At 40.1% G+C, this 9,472-nt stretch overlaps 1 long non-coding RNA gene across 1 annotated transcript; it reads right to left on the minus strand.

Moving 5' to 3' along the window:
* Positions 1-2,272: 2,272 nt before the first annotated feature.
* Positions 2,273-9,013, minus strand: LOC139152750 (uncharacterized). The gene is made up of 3 exons (XR_011556699.1): positions 8,876-9,013; positions 4,755-4,856; positions 2,273-2,647 (listed from the first exon to the last, which is right to left on the minus strand). It is a non-coding gene; the product is annotated as an uncharacterized lncRNA (long non-coding RNA).
* Positions 9,014-9,472: the final 459 nt, after the last annotated feature.

A 9,472-nucleotide genomic window follows, 5' to 3' on the forward strand; every position in this document is an offset into this window, starting at 1 on the left:
CTTTTAAGTAAAAAAACTCAAAAACATGTATTTTTGACAAAAACAAACACGCTCATATATTTTAGAAAATAAACACATTTTCCATAATTTTCAGATATAGAGCTTACAGAAAATTGGATCAAAAACATCATTTACACTGAGAAATACTGGATTAAAAATAGAAACATAAGTATCGGTAAAGGGCAAAGTCGGCCATTTTTCACGAATTTCATTTGATATGAGATACTACTTATATTGTTTGACATGTTGAAAGATAATGAATGGGTGACCATGCATATATTCAACCCCGGTTTTAGACCTGATACATGAAACCATCGAAAAAAATGAATTAATGGTCATGACTATTAATTCATTTTTGCGATGGTTTTATTTAATTTGTCTAGAACCGAGGTCGAACTATGTGTGGTCACCCATTCAGTCAGTACCTTTCAACATGTCAAACAGTATAAGTAGTATCTTGCATCAAACAAAATTCAGAAAAATGGCCGACTTTATCCCTTTAAGCATGCATCTCATCCTTAAAGTGACAGTAGCTGTAATTGCTGTGCCACTATGACGCCTCGACTCCCACATCATGGCAGTACGTGCATCCCTGGGTAACATGCTACCCTCCCCAGAGGCTACTCAAATCTGTGAGTGGCCTTAAGGGAAAGGTGGTGATGACGCTGGGATGTGCCGTCGCTCCTGGATTTCTGCCAGACCTTTGTCTCCACGTCGTTTCTTTGCGTTAAACAATTTTACCATTGAGAAATGAATTTCTGTCCTGACTAAAATGCACTTTTCAACTGTAGCTTGCTACACATACATGTACACTAGTTCTGTTGATAGGCTTAACGCTTGGAATTTCAACATTCTTTAGGTAGTACAAGAAGTGACTTGTCAAAAATCAGAGCAAAAATATTGAACAACTCATCAAAGGTTACAGCTACTTACACTTTAATACCAACACTGCTAATTTTGTACATTTCTAAGCCAAACAATTGGCAATAAGGCGAAGAAAAATAAGCGACCTAGAGGCCGATATAGCTTGAGAGAATAACGATATTTGACACAAGTGTTGATAAAGAAGGTTGGAATCTTTGATAGTTCAATTCAGTGGCCAGACATGATTGGCAATAATAGCTGCAAAAATACACAATTGAAGATTTTATCATAATTTGAACATATCACATTAAGATCATCCCTAAGAACATGTCAACCAAAGCTATCAGACGAGCAGTTCTTTGAGCATCAAATTGTTTTAACAAATATGGCACAAATTGCCAAAAACAATACAAAATCGCAGATTTTATCATAATTTCAATATATCACATTAAAATATCCCCTTGGAACCTGTATAGCAATTATCATAGCTATTAATGAGCAGTTTATAAGAAACGCATTTTTGTGACCTAAATGGCAAAAGTTGCCCCAAAAAGTACAAAATTAGATTTCATCATGATTTTAATATTTCAAATGTTGTTCATCTGTAGGAACCTGTCTACAAATTCCAAAGCTATTAGATGAGCAATTTTCGAGAGACACATTTTTTGACCAAAAATGACAAAAATTGCACAAAAAATACATAGTTGCAGATTTCATCATAATTTCAATATATCACATTCAGTTCATCTGTAGGAACCTGTGTACCAAATATCACAGCTGTCAGATATGTGGTTTTTGTGAAACAAATTTTTTGACCAAAAATGACAAAATTGCCTTGAAAATAAAAATTTGCATATTTCTGCACAATTTGAACAAACCTGAAGTAGATCATCCCTTGGGACCTATGTACCAAGTATCAAAGCTAATCTGACAAGTACTTTTGAGGAAGATTTTTAAAGATTTTTTGACTCAAAATGACAAAAATTACAAATATGCAAATTTCACCACAATTTGAACAAAATTAAGTGAGGTCACCCCAAGTGGACTGCAAATTGAATTTCAAAGCAATCGGACTTGCCGTTTCAGAGGAGAAGGCAATTGTTGACAGATGACAGACAATCAGCCTATTTGACAAGCTCTGCATCGCTGACAGCAGAGCTAATAAAAAGTTTGATTTTCATCCTCTCGCATCTCAATACAGATCAATTTGTCTTTTATTTGTCTTTACTTCATATTCTCTGTCTCCATCCTGAGATGCGCATCTGACTGGTCTTTTAGAATTTCCACAAGAAAAGTCATAGCTATGATCAGCTGAGTTTCTCTTTCTTTATTCTTGTTAATATTTTTCCTATATGGATGTAGCAGTTTTATGAGCTTAACCTAACTTTTCACTTTAATATTGAAAAGCTTCATTGTGAGCTTTTTCCAACAAACTGTTCAATGTAGGACTATCCACAAAATCCTCACTCAAACTCCAATCAAACAAATCCCTGATCATATCTGTTGAAGTCAGCTGAAGCGGCTTCTCATCACTACATGTTGGTGGTTGTTGACACACTTCATCAGCTGTACATGCAGAATACATGGGTTCACTGTACATGTTTATGCAGGCCAATGCTAGTATACACTAACACTTTTCATCAGATGGCATTCCCAAATACCATCTGTTGTGGTCATCTTCACACGCTTGTCAAACCCCAATTCAAGTATTCTTTGTGCAACATCCTCACTGCTCTTATTAACTTTAGATAGTCTGCCAGCCAGCTGCAATCCCTCAAGGTAACTAAAAAATAAAGCAAAGACATTGATGAATATTTGGCCCCACTCTCTTGGTGAATGCATTGTTCTCGTACATTTACAAGATTTGTGTACACTACACTGGTACCTAATATGATGTCAGCAAATTTCAGCAATTTGGTTTCATGTCAAAAAATAGAAACATGCCTGGAATGAATAACTAGCCTTGTCTGTAAAACTATCATCTACAAACACATTAGTTACACATCAGGTGAATCTTTTTTTAAAGTATTATATGAAGAATTAACACTATGATTCTATGATCAACTAACAGCATAATTTCTTCTATTCAAACAAGCCTTTGCTTTGTAGCTAAGTATGTCCTGTATCCTCTAGTGTCTAAAGGACAGGATGGATACTGCGATACAAGCAAAGTTCAAGTGCACAATAACCTAGCCGGAGAGAAAACAATATGGGGCGGGGCAGTGTTTTTAAGAATTATATGCACATATGCAAATTTTTCAAGGAATACAAGTTTGTGACATGATTAAAGCATATAATTTCAGTGAATGTACAGTGACAAATAAGAGCTGGGACAGATATGAGGACAATGCAGTTCAATGAATCATAGATTATCCAGCATTGAAACACAGTCTCTCTACCACCAGTCTGGAAACATGCCTGGTTTCTTTGTGACAGAGCATATGGACAAACAAGTGATGAACACCTTTTTGTGTCAGAAAGTTGAGACAAATAGTCATGCATATTATTAAGAACCTATTTGCATCTCACAGAGACACATTACACATTTTCCTGAGTGCAGACATTTTGAAATCTACATTTAGAATTATTTTGATTCAAAATGGAACTATGGTATACTGTGAACTTAATTACATCAATTTTTGATGCAAAGAAACACCACATTGCAAGAAAAGGAGAGCATAATTGTGACAGCAAATCATATAACACTTCAAATGTATAGGTGATTGACACCTTTAACAATACCTGTTTCCAGACAAGTGATAGAGAGACAGTGACTGAAAACAGATACTGTTGAGAGCAAAATATTTTGCGTCTCCACACATCTGAAAAAAATAAACGTTTTTAGTATCAAAATTTTGTTGAACATGTCATATACACTGTAATACCACAAACCCTGAATACAAACAAACAAGAATTGTGGAAACTTATCCCTGCAATGCCTGATTACGGTGGCTTCAAATTACACTCAATTTGCTTACGTGTAGAAAACCAGTTGAGACACATTTCACAAGTGGTACGTGTGACGTCACACAGTATGGAAACCTTACACATATTTATGAGCACATGTAAAACCTATGGAATTCACAGGTGTCAAAGGGGAAGGACGCCCAGCAATTCTGTGTTCATCAAGACAAAATCTATGAAAAACTGGAGCGAAAGCTGTCTTTATTATTCACTTTAACATAGTGATAATGCGATGGTGTCTTTTTAATAGACCCTGATTACAAGTGGAAGTGATGTAACATACTAGTGCCTTCAGTTTGTAATACCCACTGCACTGAGGCTTATAGGGCTTCCCCAGCAGCTGACTATTGTAATTACTAGGCCCTTACGTCACTTCTACCTATAACCACAGAATTCTAAAAGGGCCCGCTGCGCTATAGATAATTGCAAGGGAATAAAAAAGACTGATTTCACACCACTTTTCCTCAGAATATTTTATTGATGAACACCAGATCACTGGGTAACCTTTCCCTTAACCTAAGTGACGACCAATGTTCATGGCCACTTGTGCCACCAGGCTGTTACCTGTGGTGGGACAATACTATCATTAAAAACCTAACATGGCTTATATTTCCATTTGGCTAAATGAGATAACAAGATACATGGCTGTATGTAAAATGGGTTTTGATCTATAGATAAAAAGTTGGAACTGGGTGAAAAAAATGAAGAATATTGATGAGAAAGTGTCACACTCCTAAGAAATATTGATTTCATTCCTCTAAATAAAATTTACAGATCAAGAAGACAACAGAGAAACAAATAGCTGTAACTTAACAAGAACTTTGTCAATTTGTTAAGGTCTGTGCATGCATAGACAGTAGAGGGGGAAGACTATACTGTCTATGGTCTGTGGTAATAGTTACCATGTATATAACAATTGAGCTTACCTATAGTAGATTTTAACTTTTGCAGAAATCAATTTCAAGAGCTCATCAATTCTCCTATTTGCAATTCCCTTCAAAAACTGATACTTCATGGAATGGAAAAATCTGTAAACAAAGCAACAACTTAAATATCAATTCATTTCTTCAAGCATATACATTATAGAAAGTTCATGAAAACAATATGTTCACTTTGATCAAACTTGCAAAATTGGACTTGCTGTCATAAAAAACACAGCCTGAACTTTCTTCAGGTCATTTTCTCAAAGATCTTCGGGAGAATTTTATGCTTGGAAGTACAACATAAATGTACGGTATATTGCTGCCCTCAGGGCAGATTGGTAGATAGGATGAGAAATGTATGTCTGCCCTAAGGGCAGCTCTGATATATTGCTGCCCTCATGGCAGATTGGTAACTTGAATACACTGTGCAATGCTGTAAGAATAGAAATATATGTCTGCCCTGAGGGCAGCTCTGATATTTTGCTACCCTAAGGGCAGATTGGTAGATAGGATAAGAAATGTATGATTGCCCTGAGGGCAGCTGTGATAAAATGCTGCCCTCAGGGCAGATTGGTAGATAGCATAGGGAATGTATACATGTGTACCCCAAGGGCAGCTCTGATATAATGCTGCCCTCAGAGCAGATTGGTATAGGAGAAGAAATGTAAGTCTGCCCTGAGGGCAGCTCTGAAAAATTGCTGCCCTAAGGGCAGATTTGTAGATAGCATAGGGAATGTATACATGTCTGCCCAAGGGCAGCTCTGATAAATTGCTGCCCTTAGGGCAGATTGGTAGATAGCATAGAGAATGTATATGTCTGCCCCAAGGGAGGCACTGATATTTGCTGTCCTCAGGGCAGATTGGTAGATATACACTTATATCAAATGCTGTAAGGTTAGGAAATGTATGTTTGCCCTGAGGGCAGCTCTGATATATTGCTGCCTGCAGGGCAGATTGGCAGATAGGATACGTAATGTATGTCTGCCCTCAGGGCAGCTCTGCTAAATTGTTGCCCTCAGGGCAGATTGGTAGATAGCATAGGATATGTATACTGGTAGATAGCATAGGATATGTATACATGTGTACCCCAAGGGCAGCTCTGATATAATGCTGCCTCAGGGCAAATGGTAACTTGAATACACTGTGCAATGCTGTAAGAATAGAAATATATGTCTGCCCTGAGGGCAGCTCTGATATTTTGCTACCCTAAGGGCAGATTGGTAGATAGGATAAGAAATGTATGATTGCCCTGAGGGCAGCTGTGATAAAATGCTGCCCTCAGGGCAGATTGGTAGATAGCATAGGGAATGTATACATGTGTACCCCAAGGGCAGCTCTGATATAATGCTGCCCTCAGAGCAGATTGGTATAGGAGAAGAAATGTAAGTCTGCCCTGAGGGCAGCTCTGAAAAATTGCTGCCCTAAGGGCAGATTTGTAGATAGCATAGGGAATGTATACATGCCTGCCCCAAGGGTAGCTCTGATAAATTGCTGCCCTTAGGGCAGATTGGTAGATAGCATAGAGAATGTATATGTCTGCCCCAAGGGAAGCACTGATATTTGCTGTCCTCAGGGCAGATTGGTAGATATACACTTATATCAAATGCTGTAAGGTTAGGAAATGTATGTTTGCCCTGAGGGCAGCTCTGATATATTGCTGCCTGCAGGGCAGATTGGCAGATAGGATAAGTAATGTATGTCTGCCCTTAGGGCAGCTCTGCTAAATTGTTGCCCTCAGGGCAGATTGGTAGATAGCATAGGATATGTATACTGGTAGATAGCATAGGATATGTATACACGTGTACCCCAAGGGCAGCTCTGATATAATGCTGCCCTCAGGGCAATTGGTAGATAGCATAGAGAAAGTATATGTCTGCCTTGAGGGCAGCTCTGATATATTGCTGCCCTCAGAGCAGATTGGTAGAGATACAGTTATCCACTGCTGTAAGGTTAGGAAATGTATGTTTGCCCTGAGGGCAGCTCTGATATATTGCTGCCCTTAGGGCAGATTGGTGTATAGGAGAAGAAATGTAAGTCTGCCTGAGGGCAGCTCTGAAAAATTGCTGCCCTAAGGGCAGATTTGTAGATAGCATAGGGAATGTATACATGTCTGCCCCAAGGGCAGCTCTGATAATTTGCTGCCCTTAGGGCAGATTGGTAGATAGCATAGAGAATGTATATGTCTGCCCCAAGGGAAGCACTGATATTTGCTGTCCTCAGGGCAGATTGGTAGATATACACTCATATCAAATGCTGTAAGGTTAGGAAATGTACGTTTGCCCTGAGGGCAGCTCTGATATATTGCTGCCTGCAGGGCAGATTGGCAGATAGATAGGATAAAATGTATGTCTGCCCTTTGGGCAGCTCTGCTAAATTGTTTGCCTCAGGGCAAATTGGTAGATAGCATAGGATATGTATACATGTGTACCCCAAGGGCAGCTCTGATATAATGCTGCCCTCAGGGCAAATTGGTAGATAGCATAGAGAAAGTATATGTCTGCCTTGAGGGCAGCTCTGATATATTGCTGCCCTCAGAGCATTTCCTAACCTTACAGCAGTGGATAAGTGTATCTCTACCAATCTGAGATTGGTAGAGATACACTTATCCACTGCTGTAAGGTTAGGAAATGTATGTTTGTCCTGAGGGCAGCTCTGATATATTGCTGCCCTTAGGGCAGATTGGTATAGGAGAAGAAATGTAAGTCTGCCCTGAGGGCAGCTCTGAAAAATTGCTGCCCTAAGGGCAGATTTGTAGATAGCATATATAGGAAATGTATACATGTCTGCCCCAAGAGCAGCTCTGATAAATTGCTGCCCTTAGGGCAGATTGGTAGATAGCATAGAGAATGTATATGTCTGCCCTAAGGGAAGCACTGATATTTGCTGTCCTCAGGGCAGATTGGTAGATATACACTTATATCAAATGCTGTAAGGTTAGGAAATGTATGTTTGCCCTGAGGGCAGCTCTGATATATTGCTGCCTGCAGGGCAGATTGGCAGATAGGATAAGAAATGTATGTCTGCCCTTAGGGCAGCTCTGCTAAATTGTTGCCCTCAGGGCAGATCGGCAGATAGCATAGGGAATGTACACGTCTACCCTGAGGGCAGCTTTGATAAACTGTTGCCCTTACGGTAGATTGGTAGATAGCATTGAGAATGTATAAGTCTGCCCAAAGGGCAGGTCTGATATATTGCTGCCCTCAGGGCAGATTGGTAGATAGCATAGAGAATGTATTGTCTGCCCCAAGGGCAGCTCTGATATATTGCTGCCCTTAGGGCAGATAGGTAGATAGTATAGAGAATGTATATGTCTGCCCCAAGGGCAGCTCTGATACATTTCTGCCCTCAGGGCAGATAGGTAGATAGCATAGAGAATGTTTATAGATCTGCTCCAAGGGCAGCTCTGACATATTGCTGCCCTTAGGGCAGATAGGTTGATAGAGAACTATATGTCTGCCCCAAGGGCAGCTCTGATACATTGCTGCCCTCAAGGCAGATTGGTAGATATACACAGTGACTATGCAATGCTGTAATGATAGGAAAAATAATTTTGCCCTGAGGGCAGCTCTGAAATATTGGTGCCCTCAGGGCAGATTATGCAATGCTGTAAGGATAGGAAATATGTCTGCCCTGAGGGCAGCTCTGATATATTAGTATTACTGCCCTTGGGGCAGATTGGTAGATGTATGTCTGCCCTAGAGGGCAGAGCAGATAAATCGCTGCTCTCTGGGCAGAGTGGTAGATATTCACTACGGACGTAGGCGAATATACATTATGCAATTTTGGACAAGTTTTAATTGTTTGTTTGCACTCACCTTGTATGCCATTTGCATCAGGGCACTCCGCTAATGTAGAGATCGACGGTCGCTAGCCAGCATGACTTCGTACGCGACCCTTCCGCGTACAAAGGCGGACAAAGTCGTGTACAAAGTCATCAAGCCTTGCTAGCGACCGCCGCAACAATGATTGCAGCTATCCATGATCAGAGTACGTACCATCAACCATTGAGGTATGACGGAGTAACACCACCTTGCATTACTACGTTTTGCAAGTTAACCGTGTGATCATGGCAAACGTGTTGATATATTATGTATTTTCAACTTGTCTTGGGAAATTTGACTTACCTTAACGTTTCATCCTTTTGAAATAACACACCAGCAAGCTAAAGATCGTTCTGACACAGTGCAGTGCCGGGTAAGGTACGACTATAGGTATGCTCTCTGCAGCGTGCGTCGGCACTTCGATGACTTGCCGCGCTTACGCGAACGGGGACTATTTTCTAGTAAACTCATTTTCACGCCTACGACATTTTATTGCTTAATGTACAAGGCAGTGGTATTTTTTTAAGAATTTTCATTAGTTCTACGCATGAATTTTTTGATCGAAAAATTGATGCTTTGTAAAGTTTGGTTAAACATCCAATGTATTCACTTTTTTCCGGACGTTTTTTGATGAAAGTCATATGGTCAACCCGGTCAATGTAGTATCATTCGACTCTTAATGGTACGAAATGTGACAAACTGTCTGCCGACCCCTATCGACCCCAGGCGTTTTCACGTAATTGGGGCTTTCTTTCTGCCTACTTTTAGCGATTTTCTAAAATGAGGACGCCTTATGTAAACATAGCCAGGCCGCTGGGCCTGCAGCTGGGGGCCGGGGCAGCAGGTCACCTCGACCCTGTCCGTTCGACCCACGGTCCCTCCTGTGGAGGGACGTGTTCG

The sequence above is a fragment of the Ptychodera flava genome, chromosome 2 (assembly GCF_041260155.1).
Source record: "Ptychodera flava strain L36383 chromosome 2, AS_Pfla_20210202, whole genome shotgun sequence".
In the NCBI taxonomy this organism is placed as follows: domain Eukaryota; kingdom Metazoa; phylum Hemichordata; class Enteropneusta; family Ptychoderidae; genus Ptychodera; species Ptychodera flava.